Here is a 23,583-nt window from a genome sequence, read left to right on the forward strand (position 1 = left end):
CATTAAAATGCAATGAAATTGGATTAATTAAATCCACATTGCATCTGGATTTACATGTAATACAAAACAAAATTAAATGCAGCACGAGAGCTTCCTATTACTTTAAAATTTTGAAAGCATGTTCGTTTACCTGTGTGGGCTCTGGGTCAGGAACTGTGCTAGTAAATAAAACCATCCACAATCTAGATAAGCTAGATTTGACCCACAAATCAAGGTTATGAATTTGGTGTTTCATGTAATTTAAAATCTAATGTAAAAATGTACCTCTCCTAACAAAACAGATGGTATTAGGCCTTCTTTTTGGCATTGGGTTTTGGTACCTGTCCAAAAAATCTTCTTGACATCCTTTAAATGCAGCTATTTAGCCACCTGTCACTTTGCTTTAGATGCCCATTGAATTTCTGACAGGAAAAACATTATTTTGTCTACACATTATTTCCTGACACAAGAAACGTAGCACATATACAGCAAAGTTTACACATTGTGTGAAAATCTATTTAAAAAAAGAGGAGAGTTGTTACATGCTACTAAGGCAATTACTCCATAATTAATGTCACTGATAGGATAAAACATTCCAGAAGCCCAAATATAACAAAACAAAACAAGCTTAAACATCACAGGGAAGCATTAAGGATGCTCACACATCAACTTACACTGTTCTTCTGCCCAAGTGAAAATATCTGCTCCTTTTTCATCAAATATCAAACCAGCTGATGCTTGTAAGCAAATCATTTCCCCCTCAAAATCTCCATAAATATGAATATGTTGAAGAGCAAATGTGCCAATACTGTAAAATATATTAGTTTCTTCTCATGTTCGAGGTGATGCTTGGACACCCTGATGTATCAAACCCAGGCTCTGTGCTTCCTCCTAACCTTTAGGGTGTTAGCCAAAGTCACGGGTAGGTGGAACCCATAAGATCCTCATCTGGCTTCCTTTTTACTAAACGGAACGATAAGAAATCTCAAGTTTAGCACATTCCACAGAGGCTAGACGTAGCAAACGGAGCCGCCCCAGTTACCCAATCGTTTAACTCTATGAAGAGATTTGGCAGCGCACGTGAACAACCTTGGGAGTAGCTGCTCAGGTCTCCACCAGGCAAAGGTGACAAAACCCTCGGAGGAGCCGCCCGGGTCCCCACCAGGCGAAGGTGACAAAACCCTCGGAGGAGCCGCCCGGGCCCCCGCCAGGCTAAGGTGATGCGCGGGGGCAGCAGGGCCAGGTGCCCACGCAGCATCGCAGGGAGGCGGCAGCAGCGTGCGGAGGCACGAGCATTTGCACGGGACCCCTCTCTCTGAGCTTTCCCCTAAAGCTGTTCTTTGGGGCAACATCAACACATTGGCTTGAGAATGACAGCTGATGGTTTGCAGAGCCAGCTCGGGACTGTGTCCATGGCGTCGGAGTGCCAAGGCAAGTTGGTCTTAGTTTAGGAAATAGGTGATGGAGCAGAAGGAGGATATTTTATGGTTTATTAGCAGACCTGTCCTCTCAAAGATTATATGTATTGTTTCTGCAGGCCAGAAGTTTCAACACACGAGGTGAAATCCTTTCACTAATAAAGGCAGAGAGAACCTTGTCCTTCACCTCACCTCCTTAAACCCATACCCAAATTCATTCCTGATTATTCAAAGGACGACCCAAGAGCTTGAGGAGATGACACAACCCTGACAGTGACACACTGATCAAGGGCAACCAGCCTATAACCCAGCCCACAAATTCATAGACAACGAAGTTTACACATTGTGTGAAAATCTATTAAAAAAAAGAGGAAAGTTGTTACATGCTTATGTTACATACAAGACCTGTCCCTTCACCAAGGCAGCCACGCCAAGGTCCATGTTCCTTCCCTGATCACCCATCACCTGGTGGAGGTATTTTTTCTACATGAAAAATCAGCAAATTTTAGCGACTTGCCACCTTTCATCCACGTGAACAGGGCGGGAGTCACCCTGTGGGCTGCGATGAGCCCAGCATCCCTCCTCGGCGAGGTGGAGCTACTCAATTTTGCACGTGTGGGACATGGTGAATAAGGTTTCTGTAACTAAGTGTTACAAAAAACATTTAAAACAATTTGTCAGGGTCTTGTGCCACTTGTATAATAGAGGAAATTAATCCCAAGCGCCTTCCCGGCCACTGGCAGGAGTATTACACCAGAGATGAATTTGGCTTCGTATCTTTAATTTTACTGTGCAGTCGCTGAGAAGAAGTATTGCTTTTGATTTCAAGGATGTCACATACTGTGACCAAGTTTAACAGTTTCTTCAGTGTTCTTCCTCCTAAAGTAAAGGAGTCATTTCTTATAACTAAGCTTTGAATGAATGTCTCAGGCTCACGCTCTGAAAGTGATGCAATTGAATCATCTCACCGGTTCATTTTGAGGGGTGAAGCCAACGCTCCCCTCGTCTACCCAGAAAATTAATCTTTCTGAGAGCAGCTTTCGGGCTCTTCAATGCTGAGGAGAGTGATTTTTGTTTTATAAATGATCTCCTGAGCTTACAATAGTTGTCTTCTTTCTCTAAACTTAGGCAATATTTTGGTGGTGTGAGGGGTCTCCCAGCTCACCTTCAGCCCACTGAGAAGATTGGTGGCTGATCTTAGAAACTAATTATATTTAAAAAAAACCCAAACCAACCAGTTTCTTATGGCTCTGCTTTGCCAGGGTGTCAAGAAAAAAATATCTATTGTGAGATTTGCCAATTGATCTAGGATTAAATGTCAAAATTCATTTTAGCTCAGCTTTAGTGCTGCAGTTTTTCCCAATGTTTCTAAGCCTCTCCTTTTGCTTTCACCCAACATACTATTGCTGGGCATTTTGTGGCCGGGTGGGAATTCCCCAGGGTAGCCTCTGGTCTGAAGTTAGGTACAGGTACTACACTTAAGAAATGTTTTTTGCGTGTATTCCCACACATGAAGACATGCTGCACCCCTACTTGACAACCCCAAATATTATCACCTTAAGAATCAAGGTTAAAATTAGATCCCAGCTTCCTCTTGGCATACCTATTATACTTTCCTAGTGACAGAAAGTTACCTTTTTAAAAACAAAACTGTTAACAAACCTGGAGATTATCAGTGGTTCCTAGCTCTTTCAGCCTGACCTGGGATGACTCCTGCTTCTTCAGATGGTTCATCATCGTCCTTGCAGGGCTAATGGAGTGAGGGAGAAGCGAGGTTTGACACAAGCCTAACATTAGGCAAATGTAATGGCATTGCTAAAGCATCTGAGAGTCTGAAGCTTTGAACATGAAGAGGAACTCTGACTCCCTGGGCTTTTGGCAGCCTTCCTCCAGGGTTTCTGCTGCCCATGGAAATGCCGGTCAGTGTTATTAGCTGAGCCGGACAAATAATGGATTTTCATTTCAATGGCAGAACTAAAGACTCCAGCAATGCCAGGGTGGGTGCGGGGAATTATCACGGCTTCACCCCCAGCATGTCCTCTGTCTGAAACAAAACTTCCAGCTAAGTCTCAGGTTACTTCCTGTCCTCTGTATTTTAAGATAATTATGTTAGTTGGGAAACAGAAACCTTCTTTCCAAATGAAAACTGAAAATGTCTCATTTTTGAAAACATTGTAATGAGATATTTTGAATATTTTCAACCAGTTCCCCCTCCTCTCTTTCTCTTGCAGAAAGAAGTTGCAAAATTAACGCAAATCACAAACTGTTTAACCCTGATAATTTCAGTTTTCACCAAAAAGGTACCTCCTGCCACCAATGCCCAGTGACAAGCCCTGTCTGCTTCAGGCCCAGATGCAGAGAGACCTTGGCTCTCAGCTCTGGGCACCTGGTAAATACCCCAAACCACACTCTGCCTCCTTTTAGTCTCTGCCCCTGTTCTTCCACCCGTACCCCCTGTCACCACCGCTGTAGCACCCCAGTGTCCTTCTGTCCATCGTGCCTTTTGCTCCTGCCTCCTCTCCTTGGTCTTCAGGCTTGAGTTTCACCTTGGCCAGCTGCCTTCCACGGCTATACATGACCTCTGCCCCCCCAGATAAAAGCAGCAAGTATCACAAGACTTGACAAAGGGGGTTTTTTTGGTAATTTCCTAAGTTCTGTGGGCTTGTACAACAGGGATTTCATACAGCTTCTTCCATGCTGACTTTTTGCTTTGACTCTTAATAAGCTTCATCCCAGATTCTGCCATTTTACCACTATTTTCCTCTACAGTTAAAACCTGCAGAAACTCAGTCCCTGAGCAAGGCAAAGAACATGAAATCAGTGTGGGCTACACGGGCTGCACCACTCAGCACATGCTTGGGATCAAACAAAAATACAACTTTCAAAAAACCAAACCCACCACTACACAGCTCATGTTCTGGCCATGGCAGCTACAGAAAAACCTGCTCTGAGACATGGCATGGGAAATGTCCAGAGAGATATCTGGAGGAATTTAGACTGTGGATGATGAAAAATTCAGACTCCTAGAGGGAAGAGAAGGTAAATATAAATGAGAATTGTTCCGGTTCAGCAGCACCTGTGTGCTTGTTGGCATACGGGCACGCTCCCCAACTCAAACCACACTGAGGGTCTGAAACACCCAGCCACTGCACATCCCACGCTGCTGGAGGACTTTGCACCTGAATGGAGCAAGGGAAAAGAAAGGTTTACCCCACGCTGATATTCCAGAGGAGGCCACGTCACACTGACAGGACAGCCGTTCAGCATCCCGTGGGGCAGGGGAGCAGGGTTCCAGGGTTTGCTGCCGGGAGAAGTACCCTGGGGGCACAGGCTGTGCCAGGCACTGCTTCCTCCCTGCATCCAAGGAGTCTTTGGAGAAAAGCAGAATTTTTGCCACATAGGACCACCTTAATAAAATACCAGTGAAACACAGCACTTCATTATCATCATGAGCTGGGGAGAGGGATTCTCTATAAAGGAAGTTTTAATGGTTAAGTATGTTTTTTAAAGCAGATAAATTAGTTTCTGCAAGTTAAATACAAAGAAATCAAAAACCCCAACCCTGAGCATGTTTTCCCTGTGGATGCATTGCTGCCTTCGCCGGTGGGCCAGGGGCTGGCTGAGCCCCCCAGCTGGCTGGCCTGCCATGGCATGTCCCAGGCCCCGGCAGCCCCAGCACCATGATGCAGAACAGAGCCCACACCTCCCGGAAAGTCATGTTTTCCCCTGAAAGGGGAGAGTCTCGAGATTTCAAACAAACCTTTGCCAGCTGACTGTGCAACTAAAGAAAACACTGATGTAATTCAATGAACAATGAGGAACCCAAACTTAGCACAATGATCATTCTGGCTTTGTTTTCGATTTCAGCAGCTCTGCACAACATTGATTACATTCACAGGGGTCACGTTTGCAGAAACCAAAGTCTGCAAGGGAGTGCATTCTTCACCTGTGTTAAGAATACCGCCCTGCTCCATGCGAATGCAGGCACGAGCAGACCTTAACCTGGTGAAACCCACTTGCACAGCACAGTTAAATCACATCTGAGTGTGTGCCACAGCTCTCTTTAGTCCCGTTACCCCTTTGCTCACAAGCACAGCCCCAAATGATGTTCAAGGGTGCTTGGTTTCAAGGCAGGGCAGCGACGCCTGAGGTCTGTGGGAGCTGGAAAGTGTGGAGAAACCTGCTCCATCCACTGCTGGAGAATGAGATTACAGTAGTGAAATCATTCACAGCCTGGGTTTCCAGAGCACCCACTTCATCCAGCTCTGGGCTTCTCTCAGTCTGGTTAATAACATGTATTTCAGAATTTCTGCAAGCAGCACCCTTCAGCATAAAGGTCCTTGCATTCCTCAAAGGCAGGGAGCGAACAGCTCTGTGCAAGAGCCAGCGCATCACTCTGGCATTCGTAGGCGTAATCTGCTTTGTTTCAACGCTGCTGAGCGTGGCTGCAAACACCGGCCACCAAACCCATACTAAAAACAAGTAAACCAAGAAAATCCAGCAAACTCAGTCATGAGTCTTTGACTTTAGTACACATACAGTTGGGTTTTGGTGTTGGTTTTTTTGTTCAAGGAAATGTTTATCCCTCTCAGATTTTAAATGGGGGGGGGGGGGGGGGGGAGTAAAATGAGCTGATAGCATATCTTTAAATAACAATGTAATCCCTGTGTGAGTTTCTTTTCCCCGCCTGGCAAGACAGGGCTCGCAGCCTGACCAACTATTAAGTGTGCTATTTCAGGTGCTTGGATCAGCACCAGCCTTTCAGCATACATCATCTTTTGCCATGTCTTCAGTGAGAATAACAGAAAAAAACATCTATAATTGTTTAAATATTTAATTCTGTTTCTGAGATCCCTGGGAGAGGCAAACACACGCTGGCACTGCGGGCTGCTAGCCAGTGCCCTGGGCTGAAAGAAGGTTGCCTTGCAGAGCTGGATAGTTCCGAGATGGGAAACCAAGCACAGGAACAAAGGGATGGCCTCACCTGGGCAGGGGGGTTGCTAGTGGAGCTACCCCAGGAGCATGGGCTGTTCAGCATGCTCATCAGCAATCAACACAATGAAGACATTTGCAGACAGTGCAGGGTGCTCTCGGACTGCACGAGGCCAGCTTTGCTGCTGGGGGGAAGGTAGTGTGGAACAGCCACCCAAACAACCGGGGAAGATGCAATGCAGGGGGAATTCAGCAGCAAGAAATGCCAGCTACTGCAAGCTGGAGCAGCAACACCAGCCTTGTGTTAGAGCTGTGGCTGTGTACATTGCGTATGCTGCTCAGGAAAGATCTCAGAGCCATGCAGGCAGTTCTTCAAAAACATCATCAGCTCAGCAATCAGGGACGGTCAAAAACGTAACAAGGATGCCAGCGATCGTCAGATGAGACACCGAACAGAAAAAGTCACTTTGCCAGTGCATAAATTCTTGCTGTACCATCTTCTTAAATACTGCAAGTAGCCCTAATATTCCTCTTTCAGAAAGGATGTTGGAGAACTGGAAAAATCTATAAAGACAAGTTTAAAGCAACAGAATTGTGAGACGTTTCTGTAAGAGCAGCTACTTATAGGATAGGTAAATACATAAGAACCGTAGCTTGGAGAAGAGAACACAGAGAGTTCCGATACAGGCTCCTAAAGTCATGAGCAGGAAAGAGAAAGATGGGACAACCATTTATTATCTCTTTTTCCATTATAAGAGAGAATAATTTCCTTCACAAAACAGTAGGACCTGTATTAAGTTATCCAAAAGTAAGCAGTTGTCCATCCCACTGGAAATGAAATTGTGGAACTCTTTGCCATAGGATGCTGTGGGACCAAATGCACAGGTGGGTTTATCCCTTTATAAGTCCTTGAAAGTAATTAGTTGTGATGACCTCAATATGTAACATCAGGAACTCCTTACATTCACGTATTCCTAAATCTGAGATAATACCCTAGGAAAGCATCATTCAATACAAGCTTTGTCTCTTTTACACTTCCCTTAAGCAGTCACTGTTGGAGATAGGATATTAGGCTATATGAATATTTAGGAAACTTTTGTGGCTTTAAAATCATGGAACCAATAGGAACAATTTTGCTCATATGGGCCCTGACCTCAGAAAATGAACATGAGGCAATCAACTTCAGCAAGTTCTGGCTCCAATCTGACAAGAAAACAGGAGGTGAGCATTGAATATGGGAAGTACTGCAAAAACTACAAATACTGTTGTTATTGGTGAGTGTGGTGGTGGTTTGTCAACATTGGAGGAATGTTTGCATTAGCCTAGTGACAGAGCTGACCCAGTAACATACAATAATTACTTATGCTCCGATGTATTCACTAAGCAGCAAGAAGACCATGAAGCAACCTTCCAGCCACGGGGCTCGGGCAAAGCCCTAGGAACGGCACTTTCCCTGCACAAACCACTTCTGCAAAGACTGGGCCAAAGGTCTCTCCTGCACAGGAGTTTGTATATCCTGGTTAGCTGGGAGCAGCTGCAATGCTTTGCAAAGCCATGCCTCCACGCCTCTCCTGCCGAGCGTCCCCAACAGAGGGTCTTGGCCAGGGACAAAGACCAACAGGTTTTACCAAGGTTCAGGTGATGTCCTGAACTAAGCACCACTGCTGCGGGAAGCCTCTTTCCCCTACATCAACGCACTTGGTACATCTGTTGTTTTAATATATAAAAAATGTCTTCATTAAAACCTATAGACAAGATCATTCCTCCTTATTTATTGAGTGACAACTTAAACGTTTGTGTTGAAAGTGTGGAAGCAGGCATGGCTCACGGTGTAAATTCTTTGTTCAGAGCTGCACAGCATTTACCCTGTGTTAATCCCGACGTGCCATCCTGAGCGATAGCTGCTTGCCATAGCAGAGAAGTGCTTGGAAAGCGCAGGCAAGGCAAGACCTCAGAAAGTTAAACCATTAATAAATCTACAGGTAATTTCCTGACTGAGAGAGTTCACCATCACAGAAAAAAACCCAAAACCAAAAACCCCACACATCTAAATTACACCCCTGGTATTAAGAGCAGTTCAGCATTGCTTATGGTCTTTGAGTCACAGAATAAACAAGGAGTCAAGCAGGAGCCGCGCGAACCTCGCCAGGTTTGCATTTGCAGAGCTGCAGATCTGAGATGAGACTTAAGCTGGGCATGTGGAGGGATGCAGAAATCTTTAGATTTGCATATACAATATTGAGATCATGAGAATGTCACATTTAAATGCAAAACTCACGTGTCTCATGAATAAAACATGAATGGTGGCAAGATTGATTTATTCCTTCTTTTTTTCTCCCCTCCCTCCAATTGTCACCCCCACCCCACCCGCTGAAGAGACACTGATCTGCAAAGCAGACAATTCCTCCTTCTCTTCCCAGGGAAATGCATTGATAGATGAGAGACTCGATAAGAAGCTGAAAGCTCTTCCAAAACAAAAACATGTGCATGTGTTTTTTGTTTATACTTGGCTAGGAAGTAAAGAAGCATCATTTCCTTTCGCTCTCTCTCCCCTGCTTTCTCAAGAGATACCTTAATACCATGGCAACAGCCTTCAACCCTTTTCTTGTATGACACAACCAGATTTGGAAAAGGTTAGCCGTGTGTTGTAATCAAATCCAGGCAGGTCAATCATGTAAAGAGATGACTTCCCATGCGCAGTGGAATAATGAATGAACAGATCACACAGGTCCTCCTTCCTTCCCCTCCTTCTCCCCTCACCATTTGAAGTGCCAGGGTATTAGCATTTTGTCTCTGGTGAATAAAATTGAAGTGAACAATTTCCAGAGGTTACTAGAAAATGTAGAGTGCTGCAGAAATGGAGAACTGGTGGTTATAGCCGCTAAGAACAATAACAACAACAACAAAAAAAAGTCTCCAATGTGGACATGCACCTCCTTGTGCCATTAATGATTGGAGAGGTTTTAGGTGTAAAACAACAACAGATAAGACACGTTAGTGCTGTGAAACATGCCCTCTCACAAACTAAATAGGTCCCACTTCCTTTTGCTGCATGTGTATAATTTTCAGGCTTAACATATCACTGCCAATTTCGTGCTTTGAGAACAGCAATTCGGATCTCATTAATATCAGGCTGCGATTGGTTTTGGTTTGTTTGATGACACTTTCTTAAAAAAAAACAAGACACTTAGGATTTATCCAAATGTTGGGAATGTATTGATTCTGACAACATTTGCTTGAGAAAAATGTCTCTGGTCAGCAATGACATTTCAGATCAAAGCTGGGAAAATACAGCACAAACTATCCTGAATGAAGAGACTTGGGACATAGGAGCTCCTGATGTACGGTTCTCCCCGTATCTCCTGGTAAAGCATCTCCACATGGTAAATATAAAGCCTTCCTTGACTTGGTGGCTAGACAGTCAGCCTGACCCGACTCCTGACATTCAAGCCCCACCAATGCACCTCTACTGAATATTAAGCTTCACGGGAAACACCACACCAGCAGAGACAGCCAGCAGCCCTCGGTCCACCACACCCATCACAGAGCTGCTCTGTGCATCACTTGGGTCCAAGTTCCTGGCCAGCTGGTCAGAAACATAGTTGACCTAAGGTGTCACATAGCTTATAAGCAAATACATGCTTTCTGAGGGATAGTCTCTACCTTCTTCAGCGTTACAAATATTAAACCCGATAGTGTTAGCAAAGCTCTATTACTTGTCTCATTGCAAGAACATTTTGGGGAAGCCGGAAGGCTTTGTGGGACAGGGACGTTCCTCACTGAGCTGCACAATATTCTTACTGCCCAGTATTCACCGGAGCAGCTTTTAGCAACACAGGACATCACAGGCTTCCTATACACCTGGCACTTGTCACAGCTGTACTTTGATTTAAAAAGAGGCTTCATTCTGGGTGTTAGCTTCCAGGACTATTTACTGCTTGTATCTGCAACACAGTGTTGCTAACATGCTGCGATTTGCAGCTGGAGACTGGTTGATGGAAATGTTTTCATGGCTGTAGCCACGAAGGGCACAGCAAGGGGGCAGGATCCCACAGCAGTGACCCACAGTGGCACTGATGGGCAGGCAGAGGTTTGGCACAGTTCTGCTGCCATCTGAGTAGGGACAAGGAGGACTCCAGCTGCTACCACAGCTGTTTCTCTATTGAGCAAGAAACAAGCAGGCCAAAGGCAGTGGGTTTGTCCACTGGCTACTTGCAGACACTAATCCCAGATTAGTGTCCAGCAGGGAATGGAGGAACAGGGTGATGGAAAGCTGAACCCCCAGACACCCCCTGAACCATCACTCCGTCCTTGGGTTAACACTCCTCTGGTGATATGAAAGTTGCAGTGAATTCAGTATTTTGTATTAATCAATATATCCTTCTCTGCATGCACAGCTCATGGGTGTGTGTGCACACACCATCACGGATGCTTTGTTTCACCCCAGAAAGGAACTAAAGCAGCCAGTGCATGAACAGAGCAGACCTTCCTCCCTCTGGCCCCCTTCAAAACACACGTATTTTACTGAATCTGTGTTATGCACATAGTTTCCTACTATTTTGATTCAGGAATCTCCAGCTGGTGACGCTGACCCAGCTATTGACTCTAGGGAAACTATTCCAGTTCATACCCACCAGAAAATTACACTGGGCCAATTCATTCCATTACACAAGACCGTTTCTTCCAAACCCTTGGACAGATCTATTCAGATCGTAACTGTAAACATACAGATCCCATTACTCCAATGCAAATGGCACTGAAGTCTGCTGCTGAATTCACAAAGGCAAGTGTCCAAGGCCACTCGTGCATCCTCACTCAGTCTTCCTGTAAGCGTGCCTGACAGCCTCTGAACGTGAGTTGTTAAACCAGGGAAACTTTAAGCATCTTAAAACAGTCTTACAATTAAACCAGAAATCAATCTTAAACCTAAGCTCACCTACAGCTTTCACACCTACTAGAAGTTTCCGAGACCTCGTTTTGACTGAACTTTAATTATAAAGATAATTTTGATCTCTGGATGTTAGCTACTATAGAAAGACAATACTGAAAACTAGAAACTTAGAATGAAGGAGCCTTGGAAAAGTATGAGCTGCTGTTTCAGGAGAAGGCCTTTTAGCTAATATGCTTTATTCAATCTGCAGTAGGAAAATATCTATAAAAATTGCAATATTAACCAATGCTTGAAATTGAAATTCATCATTTTATTTTGAAACAGCTTATCTTCCAGCATGGGATCCAAGTTCTGTGTCGGAAAAAATTTTATCATTTCCCCCAGCAAAGGATAAGAATGGAGAGTGTAAGAGGGATTAGGATGAAACCATTGCAGGCTTGATAATGGCAGAGAGGTTTTTAAAGATTGACTTTGAAGTGAAAAATTAAGCAAACCTTTAGAAAAAGACTTCTTAATCAGAAAAAGTGTATTTATAAAAGCCATCAATGTAAACAACAGAAATAGAAGACAGTCATTCAGCCTGGCATATAGCTGTCCTCAGTAACCTGGAAGCTGGGTTCATTTTTCTTAATTTACATCCTGAAATGAATGGAGGCAAAACAGAATTGCTTTGTACCGAGCAAAGCCAGGCACTAAATGATCTAGTACCTGTGCTCCTGTCCCATCCCGCCACTGTCCCCTCTCTAGCAGCCAGCTGCAGCTTCTCCCAAGCACACTTCTCAAAGCAGTTACTGTGGAAAAAACTGATTTTAGTCCAATTGCCACAGGATGTCCTGAGTATCAACCAAAGACAGGCCATGGGATGAAGAGTTTTCCATCACTGAGCAGTGCTTCAAACCTGGGTGGCATCAGGTGGGCACCATGACTGCATGGGGCTGGGGTCATCCCCGTTAATGTGGCAGGACCCAGCCCAGGAACCGTCTGGCCAGCCAGGCTGTCAGGTCCACGACCCACAGATGGCCGGCCGGCCTCAGGAGGGAATGCATGTCAGAATATTTTTTAAATCCTTATGACTGGACAGCTCAATCACATGGAATTTGTTTTAGTCTTTAATTAGATGGCCAAAATGCCTTGATGAGGAAAACTTTGTCCCTTCTTAAATTACCTGCAGACAGTCCTAATTTTTTAGTATTAGTCCATTGCATGACTCAGAGTAGTAGCAGAGAACTTCGCATACTGGCTGAGGAAATTCTTCCAATCCAGACACTTAGGAAATAAATATTCCTAGTATTCTTCAGAGACCTCTTCCCTTCCATGAGGTCTGGCATACTAAAACCTCCCCTCAGCTCTCCATTCCTGAACTTACTGTTCCAGCCCCCTTCCTTCATTTTTTTTTGAAACTAAATACACTCACCTGACTTTTCCCTTCTCTCCACTAGGCATCATCATCTGATCTTGAACTCAGCAGATGTAAAGCCCCAGGACTACAGAAAGTCAACAGCTTGCACCTACCTGGTATCCGAGAGAAATCATACACATCTGACAAAGCTGGAGAACGAGCCCCTTTAACATTGCACACTCCCCTCCAACCCCTTTCTTGTAGGTGGTGGAGCACTTTCAAAACACTGTTTAATAAAACACCTTACCCTGCCACATGGGCTCAACACTGTAACCATCATTTACAGGATCTCTTTGGTGCTCACAACACTACCCAGGGCTGCCTGCCCAGGGCTGTTAAATAGCAGCCTGGTGATCCCCAGCAGCAGGTGAGCCAGGGCTCACAGGTGAAAGTTTTGGGTAATACAGTAATAAAAGCTACTAAAAAGCCATTCTTGCTGTTTGCATCCTATTCTTTCCTGTGCTTAATCATCCATTACCTTTTCACTTCAGTTCGGTGCTTTTAGGAACTACTCTATGTGAGTGACAGTTTAGTCCCTTGTACCTAATTAAAAAGACTTTGTCGTTTCAGCTGTATTGCTTTCTCCTTTTTATCCCCACTTGGCACCTGCAGTTGCTCCCTTTTGCTGGAGGGAGTAGTACTGGGCAACAGCAAAGTTAGTAGGCATAGGAAAGCACTTGGGCACATTTAATTTTAAGGCTGTGTTTAAATCGTGCTGATTTCGAGAAGCTATCATGAAAATTAGTTTCCATCTAGGACTGTTATCTTGAATATGAGGTCTAATAGGTAAGATATGGGAGAAGCTGATCCTTTGTTTCTAGCAATATTCTAAGAATGAACATCACCCGCATCTAAATACCAGATACCTCTTGAGTTGATCTGGCTATGGTCTTAGGCATGGTGTAGGAGTCCTTTCCCATTGCTGTTCGGCCTTCCCCATAGCTAAGCTAGTTTTAATTTATTTTCCTGAATTTTAACATACCAAATCCCTATTCAGCTTTAGAAGTAATTATTATGTCAAAGCATTAGGTATTTTGAGAACTACTAACAGATGCTCTGCTGTTATTTCATATCCACCTACGGCACTGAAGCCTCTTAGGCATTAATGACTATCGTCTCTGAAGGGGACTTACAAGCAGCCATGTGGGAAGGAAACAATTTCCTAGGCTTGATCTCTCAATAAATGCAAAAATCATCCCTGATATCTGCTCCTCCCTTTGGGCTGGCTTCATTCCCCTCTCATTTCCAAAGGATCACTACATCAAAGATGTAACTGAAGATCCACACTAGAAGTACTCGTTTCAAATCCAAGTCTAGGAGAAATGAGCGGGATTTCCAGCAAAGTTAATGACAGCAGTAACCACAGACACCAGCGGTGGTGCTGAGCCTCATGTTCCACTGAGTTCTGAGTCTCTTTGTATCCACCGCAGCGGGGTGGGTGGAGATATTTATGTGACTGTGTTTGCGCTCTTCCCTGGTTCTTTGATTTGTTTAGCAAACTCTGGTTTTCCCATGGTCCTTCCAACCAAAGATATCCGCTGATTGCAAGGTGCCCTTGTGGGACCAGCACTGATGTCATGACTTGTGGGTGCTGGAGGGTTAGACCATCTTTACTCGGAGCTGAGATCATAAAATGGTGTAATTCCCTGCTGTGGTCACTTCAGTGCAAGTCTCTGTGCAGTCACTGGCGAGGAATCTGGGTCCCTTCTCAGGATACAACAACTGCATTTTAATTGAATTAAGCTATATCAAAGTAATGCAGCCATCACATAATCACACTCCAGTCCTGTCCTGAAATAGCTCATGGAGTGATTTACAACTCATGCTCCCAAGTAGAAAGGACAGAAATTAATTTCTCCTTCATTTACAGCCTGAGAAATTTTGATACTTGAATTTTTCAGATTCAAAATTTGCCGCATTCATAAACGGCTGACAGTGAAGAGTCAGGTGAAGAGTGGGACATGGAAATTTGCACTGATCACAGACCCTCTTAACCGCCTTCAACACTTCTTGCTTCCTGATGCTTTGAGAAGGTCACAGCTCAAGCTTATTTTTTCCTTTCATTTGCACCTTTTACATTGATCTTCTTAATTTTCCTTGTGCCTGCGATCGCAGAGTGATGCTTTGCTGTGCTCCTGCAAATGCAGATCATTTTGCCTAAAGGCCACATGGCCGGCGCTAATTTGTCTGGCAGCTGAGGGAAAACCAAGGCAGATGAAGTGTCCTTGTTTGCTCGGTGTCTCTTTTGATTGCTTTCAAAGCATCTGCTGGATCCTCTGGCGTGGCACATCTCCCTTCCCTTCTGAAGGATGCAGATTTGTGCCCCTTACAATTAACTCCCCTGACCCGCTGCGCGCGGTGCTCTCCGAGACGTGCTCCTTCAGGGCACAGCACTGGTGCTGTAATCTGGCAGCCAGCTCCTCTTGGTGAGCAGGGTCATGGAGCAGGAGAGGGGCCAGGATGCTTCTGACCTGACTTCTCAGTGTCTCCCTTTTTCCCAATGCTACCTGAACCCCGAGCGTGTTGTTCCCTCCACTCGCCTGGCAAAAGGCTGAGAGGGCTGAGCAGGAGCTGCGCTGAATCCGGGGGGGACACAGGGCCAGCTCCCCCAGGTTCTGAGCAATTGCATGGCGGGTGTCAGGTAGGACTGGGAGCTGTTAAGTTTATGTGCAAATCCTGTTTCCTATCAAATTAAAACCGCACCTCTGGGTTTCATTTCCACGTGTGCTTTTATGAGAGAAGCTCATTCCAGAAGTAACGAAATCCCTGTGCACCAAACACCGCCCCGAGAACGGCACTGCCCTAAAATCTCACCCAAAGCAAACCAGGGTCACTCTACTCCTCTTCCCTGAGTGTTTCCTTACCAGTGAATGATTGTCACCCTGGGGAGGTACCAGAAGGCTTTTTGGATGACCCCACCATGGGGAGGTGTTCTGGCACCCTGAAAACATCGTCCCCTCTGCTGTGGCTGAGCGGAGGGGATCCCTGCTGCCTCGAGACCCCGTAGCATCCGTGCTGGGTCACCCTCCTCGGCCTCAACAGCCAAAACAGCTCTGTCAGACCTTGTGGTTCGATGGGGTTGATAAAGCAAATGACATCAGGCTACATTTTTCTTCCAGCTGGAGAAAGTGCCTGGATTCAGCTCCCTTCTGCATGCCCACAGAAATCAGGCAATTGTGATTTATCTCATTTTTAATGTACTTTCTGCCGAGGATTTCAATCTGATTATCCCAGAGCTTTGGCCAACCACTTCTAGCCTAGATCCTTGGCCTTCTTCTTTCATGAAAGGCTGCTTTTAGCTCTTTGGCCTAGTTTTAACCCTCAAAGATAATCTCTCTGCAGCACTTGGCAAGTTGCCAGCAGGATTAAAAGCTGCTGGGGTTATTTACTCTTTTAATGAAATGCAATATACCCAAGTATATCAGCCCTAATTAACACCCCATCCACAACATCTCTCCTTAGCTCTGATGAAAAAAAATCCACACACTCCCAGTCACCCTGGCCATTAGAGAGTAGATGAATTTTGGTAGTTTTTGTCTCTATTACTGCAAATAGAGCTCTGCCTAAACTTCATGCATGCTGGCTCACTAGTCCTTCTCTAAGCTGAATGGTTGCCAGGAGTTGTCTGACACTTTTTACTTTTATTTCAGTTTGGATGAAATGGGAGGTGGATGAGGACTGGAGACTCTGCGTGCCCTTCAGCTGGGAGCAGCAGGGTGGCAGGGGCCGGGCAGGTCCTGGTGGGCACTGCCGGGGGCAGCTCCTGGAGGGCAGCTGCTGGCGTGTGGGAAGTGGGACGCAGGGCTGCACGCGGGTATCCATCCTGTCGGTTATAGCATTTCCCTGGTGAAGTCCTACGGGGAGTTGTTTTCATAGCCTCCCTCCTAGATCTGCATTTTTTGGTGGGTTTTTTGGAAGGACCACCAGGAGCTGAGCTTGTGCCCCTGCTACCTGCTCTGCGAGGCTGCGCTTGTGCCCAGGGGAGCCCTGGGGGGAGCACAGCAAGCACGTCTCAGCCTCTCGGGGGACAGAAACTGGGACACCCCTCCCCAAATGTGCTTTGCCACACACATCCACCAGCCTGTGCTCCGAATGTGACTGAGCCCATTTCACCCAGCCTGCACATCCCTCCTGCTGAGGAATCCACCTGGCAGGGAAGCAGTGATGCCAGAGTGGGGCACTGAATCGAGAAGAAAGGAAATCCCTGCTATTTGAGGAAGAAAGCAGGTTTGAGGAGGTCTGCCTGATCAGATCTGATTTTGTTTTCCAGTGTATCTTAGCAGTCCTTGCTGCAGGGTTGTTGTGGGAGAAACAAGTCTGACACAAGAATCCTAGAAAAGGACTCCAAGGATGCTTTGACAAAGTCTGGAAAGCCTGTCTTAACTTTTCACTGTCACAGCTGCCAATGGAACACTAATATATTCGTAATTCGGAAGAGAATAACTCCAAATAAGCACTGCAGCCTCTCAGAAGCCCTCATCTGTGCTAGATTACGTCAAGGGCTCTTGAATTAAACAAATCTGAAGTTTCTAGGCCAAGCCATTTTCAAGATATGACATGAAAAAGCATTAGGAGATGCTTCAAACACTCTGAATTACACTTATTTTCCCTAAGACCCATGTCTCAGAAATGGATTGTCTGATACGCCTCAGGTTTTGCCAAAAACATCCCTCCCTTGGCTATACACCACATCTGTGCAGTCTGAAGATGCACCCAGGCTTTTTTATGTGACTGCAGCAGCAGGGCCAGTCCCAGCGATTCGAAAGCTCCTTGTAACCTTCATCGTGGGGAATGGGGAGAATTGGGAGGGTTGGTCTCTGTCAAAACCCTGAGCCTTTGCAGCCCTGCCTGTCCCCCCAGAAACCCTGGCCCCGCTGAGCCAGGACAGAGCCAGCAGCGTCTCACTCATCATCTGCACTGTCAGCTTTTCACCCCGTATTTTGATAAACGGTAACTGCATTGCGCACGCAGTGGGGTTTTCTCCTTCGTACCTCAACCCACTACCGCCAGATTAAATAGAGGTTAATAATAATAGTTGGGTAGAGATGTAGGGAGAGGTGCCTGGACCCAACCCTGCCTGCCAGAAAAGGTCACATCATTAAGAGGGAGATGCATGTAAATCATGGGTCATGGAGAATAATTTGTCTATACATGCAGGCAGCTCCTTCACTCTGCGATCCCTGAAGCCAAGGATGGGGTATAGATTTGAGCAGGGCTGCATGTAGGAGGATGGAGAGTAGAATTCAACATGTGTCTCTAAGGTCTCCCCACCTCTACCAGACACAGGCGGAACTGGGCAAACTGCTTGTGCAAAACTTGTTTGATAACACTCGGCTCTCTTGTTGAAAAAAAATGGAGACAAGGTGATGACGTGCATCTGACTTCATGCAGGGCCCTATCTCAAGCAGCAGAAGCAGATCTCCATCCTGCCTGGTTGCAGGAGGAATTGGGGCTTCTTGGCATTTTGCAACAGCAGACACCCCTGTCATTACAGAAGAAGAGGATGTTGCTGCTAAGATGCCTGAAAAAGAAGCTGCACCTCCCATTTCTGACGACGTCCCTCCCAGGAGGGGTTTAGAGAGGTAGGTGAAAGCAGAGACATTAGCAAAGTACTCATGTTCCCTTGCACTTATTTCTTCTCCACTAGTGAACTGCTGGCAGAGCCCCAAAATCTCCTTTCACAAAGCAAACCAGTGGCATACAGAGAAAAAGTCTTATTGTGTCCATCAATGGACCACTCAGCATGAGGAAGGGCACACTCCAGATTTACCCCTCGTGCTGGGAGTGCTCTGTGCCTTAGCACCGGCAGTGATGGAGCTAGATCAATCCCTTGAGAAAATCAGTTATTGAAGGCTGAGAAACAGGAGAAAAGACGCTATGGGCTCCAAAATAGCATTAATTTTCTTCTCTGCTACTGTCTAATCTAGAACGTGTAGAAAACAGGAGGGAAAGCAGATGGTCAAAGAGGACCTGGAAGAGGTGAAGATCATGGCTGAGGTAGAGCAACTCAGTCGCTTGAGGGTTTTCAGTAGAACTTGACATTGTTTGGGCCGAAAAACGAGGGAAGGATGAAGAGTCCCCTGCAGTGGCCCTGGGCTTGTTTCTGAGGGATCCTTCCCGAGGGTGCCTGGTGGCCACCTGCCAGTGGCCTCCACACTGGGACATGGAGGTGGCATCACAAAGTGCCCCAGAGCCCCACCAGTCCTGGGGGCACTAGCAGGTCCCTTGGAAGCCAGTGCAATGTGTGCTGGGGCGGGGACTGAGGCAGCCCGGGAGGAGGGAAGTTGTAACTGCATTGGAAAAGGGCTCTTATGGGCAAGGTCTCGCTGTGCATTTCTACCTGGGCCCACTGCAGACGAATTCATTGCAAAGGACTGTATGGAAAAAGGTTTTGGCATCTGCGTGGGAGATGGGCTTTGCTGAGCCACTAGAGAAGAGGTAACAAAGTGCCTGCAGAGCCCCATGGACCGAGCCCTTGGCAAGTGCCTGCCAGTGCACTCATCTTCAAGGTAATATCCTTCTGTGTGTGCCGAGCAGCCTCTTCCTCCTGCCCTGAAGCACGGCAACTCAGCCTTGGGGTCCTTTCATGACACTTGCCTGCATTTCATCCACCTCCCTGGAGACCCTGGTGCACCACAGCCTCAGTCAGGATAACTGAGCTGAGGGATAACGGCCTCTGGTTTCAATGCATGTTGAAATGCAGTCTCTCTGGTAACTTGGGATCTGCAGCTCCACATCTCCTCTCCTACCCAATCACATTTGCATTGGAGCGCTGCAGGAGGTCCAGGCAGGTCTCCCAAAGCACCTCCTGGGGCAAGTGCACACCCAGGCTGAGCCTGTGCAAAGGGCACCGCAAAAAAGAGGTACTGGGGGGCCAAGGTGGCCAGAGGGACCGAGGGAAAGCTGCAGATACCCCAGCACAACCATGCTGCACTTGTCCCAAGGTGACAAGCACATGCCATGTTTCTGGCAGGGGCCACATGGTCAGATGCCATGATCATTTAATGGAACTTCAGCCTGGCTATTTATGGACAGAAATCATATCCAGAATCCAGGCTACTAAAGTGTTTAAGTGCCCTTTGGGAATCTTCCAGGAAATGTCAGAAAATTCTGATTAGACAAAATCAAAATTTTTGGTGGGGCATACCAGGCTGTTCAGCAGCGGCATGTAAGGAATTCCTGATCGAAAGCAGAGCCAGGTAGTGGCAGGGCTGGCAGCTGCCTGCAGGAGAGAAGCTCTTCCAGGCCAGGGAGCACCCCAGCTTTGGAGCAGTGGGCTTTTTCCTCCCTGGGGACAGCCTCCACTGGTTTTCATTGATGTTTAACCCCAGCCCTGAGAAAAGTTTGCCATAAAACCTCCGTCAGAGAGGTGTGTTTGAGGATCATGTCCTTGGACAACTGCTCCCCCCTCACATCAGAGCTGCTGGAGAAGGCTAGGTGGAGAAAATGAAATACGAAAATGAAATATTAAATTCAGATGCACTGAGAATGTTAGCGAAGACAGCCCTCCATTGCAGCCCTAAGGAGTCAAAACCTGTGAGTCATACATCCCAGGTTGGGTCTCTGCCTCACAGAAACCATCTACGTGTATTTATGTATATGTCTGGGTGATTAAGGGATGGGGACATGTTTTTAAGTGTAAGGCCATACTGAGGTAGGGTTTTATTTCTTTTTGTTGGTGGTGGGAGTGGCTGAGACTGCTGGGCAGTTCCCAGCTCCAAGAGCCACGGCTTCCAAGGGACACCTGTAATGAGGGTCCCAGCAGTGCCATTGGAGATCATTAGCAATCACATAACCACCGTGGGATTTCACTTGAGGTGGAGCCTCCAGACGTATTCCAAGTCAGGTGTATAAATAAAGTGTCTGTGAAAAAACTTGTGGAGGGAAAGGACTGAATTTCTCTTTTGCCTGTTAGATACTTTCCTCAAATTCAGCTTCTCTGACATCAGGCAGCTGGGCAGTGGGGGCTTGAATGGGCTGGGACCTCGGTCCAGGTGGGATGCTTGGGCCAAGTGAGGGACCTGCACCATCCCAGCAGTCAGTAGAGAGGAGGAGCTGTAAGGGGCAACATCTCTGGGGTGTGGTATCTTCCACCATAAGGGAATCCGAGGCACCTATTTTAAGTTAGAATCTAATCTTATGGTTAAAGTTTTATGTAGAATGATCAAAGCCTTAGATCTTTGCATTACTGAGATATCTCCCGGAGGCAGGCTCGCCAGATCTGCTCTCATTGCAGCTTCAGCTGGGTCCAGCAAAAGAAAAGAGGCCAACAGGGAACGCTATCTCCAGCCATCACTATATGGGTTCCAAATCTTGCAAACGCCCTGAGCCTCAGGCAGGCAGATGTGAAGTCGTTCAATCAACTGGCGTATGCTCACTTGCCTATATGTTCACTTAATCCTGCTGAAATCACTGGGAATGCTCCTCTGCAAAGTTAGCCCTTGAAAGAGTATTTTGCAATCAAGTGTTCTAGCAAGGCGCGCCATGCTGGAGCACAGCCTTATAACCCCCAGGGCTGCCAGTGCCCTGAACCATATATACACCTGAGCTACTCGCTTCCCTGCTCCTCAGGTACGGATAATTACCTTATCCTAATTGCCATTTCCTGGTCATTAGTTATGTGAGATGTTTACCCAAAAACACAAAAACAGGGTAGGAGTACTTCATCCTAGGAGAGGGTTAATCTCCCGCTGGATGCAGGATGCCCTCATGGGAATGGAATGTGTAGTGTTGGTAAGTGGTTGTGCCCCAGAAGCCTTTGAGAGCCCACTGACTACTGCATGCTAGCGATTGGTATTATTAAAGAACAATTGATGGCCTGTAACCAAACAACAGAAACTAATTACTGGAAAACTTTTATTGTCCTGTAATTACTGGGCCTCTTTGTCAATTAGCAGAAGGGGGGGGGGGGGGGGGGGGGGAGAGAGAGAGAGAGAGAGAGAGAGAGGGAGAGAGAGACTCGTTTTATAGCAACAATAAATTTTCCAAAACTACAGTCATCAGTAGCTGAAAAAGCGAGTCTATTAACACACAATATTAAGGCATGATATTTACTCTGGCTGCTAAATGTAGGTGCTTTTCTTCTGAAAAAGTGCAGAGCTCTAGGAATACTAATCAGGGTTTTCTTCCTCTGGCTCTGCTGCTGCCTGGCATGACGGCTTTCATTTTCCAAGTAATTCTACCCTTTGACCAAGGGTTTCTTTCTGCAAGGCTCCTCCAGCAAACTGGCCCTGTGCCCATCATATAGTGCTGAAGCTGAGGGGGGCTGAGGGGCAGGGAGGGGGGGCAGAGCCGGGTGCCCCCATGCTGGCCAGATGTCCCCGGACCTGGGACAGGAGCTGAGGGGGCCAGCACACGGCTTGGCCCCAGGTCACTTGTAGGCGCAGGTGCTTGTGGGACCCGGTGCCTGCTCGGGGCTTGGCTGTGCGGACCCGTCTCAATACGTTCTGCTCCTTCGTCCTGGCTCGCTAGCACTGTCCAAAAATAGTTTATTCAACTTTTTTTTTTTTTTTCCTTTTCTCATCCACTGCCAAATAAATTATTTCTGGGCATATTGTCACAAGTCATTAACCTTCTCTGAGGATGTTTGAACTACAGTTACCCCCAAAAATGAATCACAATTTTTTTTCTGTCACTTGGCAAATAGTGTTCACCAATATAATTTTCTCCTATTTGACTTTCTCAGATTAACTAGTTAGTGCCTTCTCCCAAAGAGCTGCTGTGGGCACTGCTGCTCCTTGGGTAGGATGTGAATCCCAAGGGAGCCAGTCCCACTGGCACTGCCATGCACGGGGCTGGGCTCCGCATCCCGGGTGGTCCTTCCAGGTCCCCTCGCCCACCAGCGAGCTGCGAGAGCGGAGAAGGCCACCAGACCTGATGACACTTCTGTCGGGGATGAGATGCTTTGTATTACACAATAATTGCTGGACTCCTAAAAGCTTCAACAATAATCATTTTCATTTGGGAAGTATCTTTTCTCCCTCCGCAAGGGGATCTGGATATCTTTGAGTATTCAGGAGCTTCATGAAGTTTTATGTCAGCTCCTACGCGCACGTTGGCAGAAGCAGGGACAGAGGTTATTGGAAGGAGTTAAATTACTCCCCAGAGTAAGTGCCTTTGAAAGTAACTTGTGAAAGAGCAAAGTACCAGCCTTTTATCAGAAAACAAATATCATTTCAATTCACGACGGCAAATACTGGAGACGCCTGGTTTTCCCGTATGTTGGCCAGCGAACCTGTGCCTGCGCTGCCAGCCCCTGCTCTGCGTGCTCGATGCACTGACAACGGGAATCCATGGCTATGGCAGGATGAGCAGTGGGGAAGTAGCTTAGAAATTTGTCACAGCCTGTCTTATTTTATGTTACTTGAATGGGCTAGGGTTTTGTGCTATCAGAGAGAATCCGGAATAGCTCCGGCAGGTGCCCTCAATAGCGGCAGTAATCTCTGGTTGTTTGACACATCTATCCCTACGTGACGATGCAGAGGAATAGCTAATCCTATAAAAAGCGAGCCAAGTTACACAGGATTTCTGGAGTTTACTTGTGGGGCATTTTTATTTCAGCATTGAGGGTGGGCGCAGAAACCCCTCTCCCAAATTCCCCTCCCCTCTTCAAAGGGGACAGGGCAGGATTTAACTAAGACAGAGCGGTGAAGCCAGCCCCAGCAGAGGAGCGCAGTGCACAACCTCTCTCATCACAGGTGGTTTGCAAGCAACGTGTCCCTGGGGCTGCGCACCCAAAGATCCTCCGGAGACGGGAAGAAACAATAAACACAGGGGGTTGAGGCCAGTTTTCTTGGCAAAGGTCCCGTGGGCGGTTATCTGCAGAGCAGGGCAGGATGCGGGGACCAGCAACACCTGGCTGCACCATCGGGAAGGGAGCGCAGATCCCCGCCCACAGTGCCAGGTGGCTTTGGCTTTCCCACACACACCTTTATCTCTTTTTTTCCTTTCCTTGCACGTCATCT

This window comes from Falco punctatus (assembly GCF_963210335.1).
Source record: "Falco punctatus genome assembly, chromosome: 10".
In the NCBI taxonomy this organism is placed as follows: domain Eukaryota; kingdom Metazoa; phylum Chordata; class Aves; order Falconiformes; family Falconidae; genus Falco; species Falco punctatus.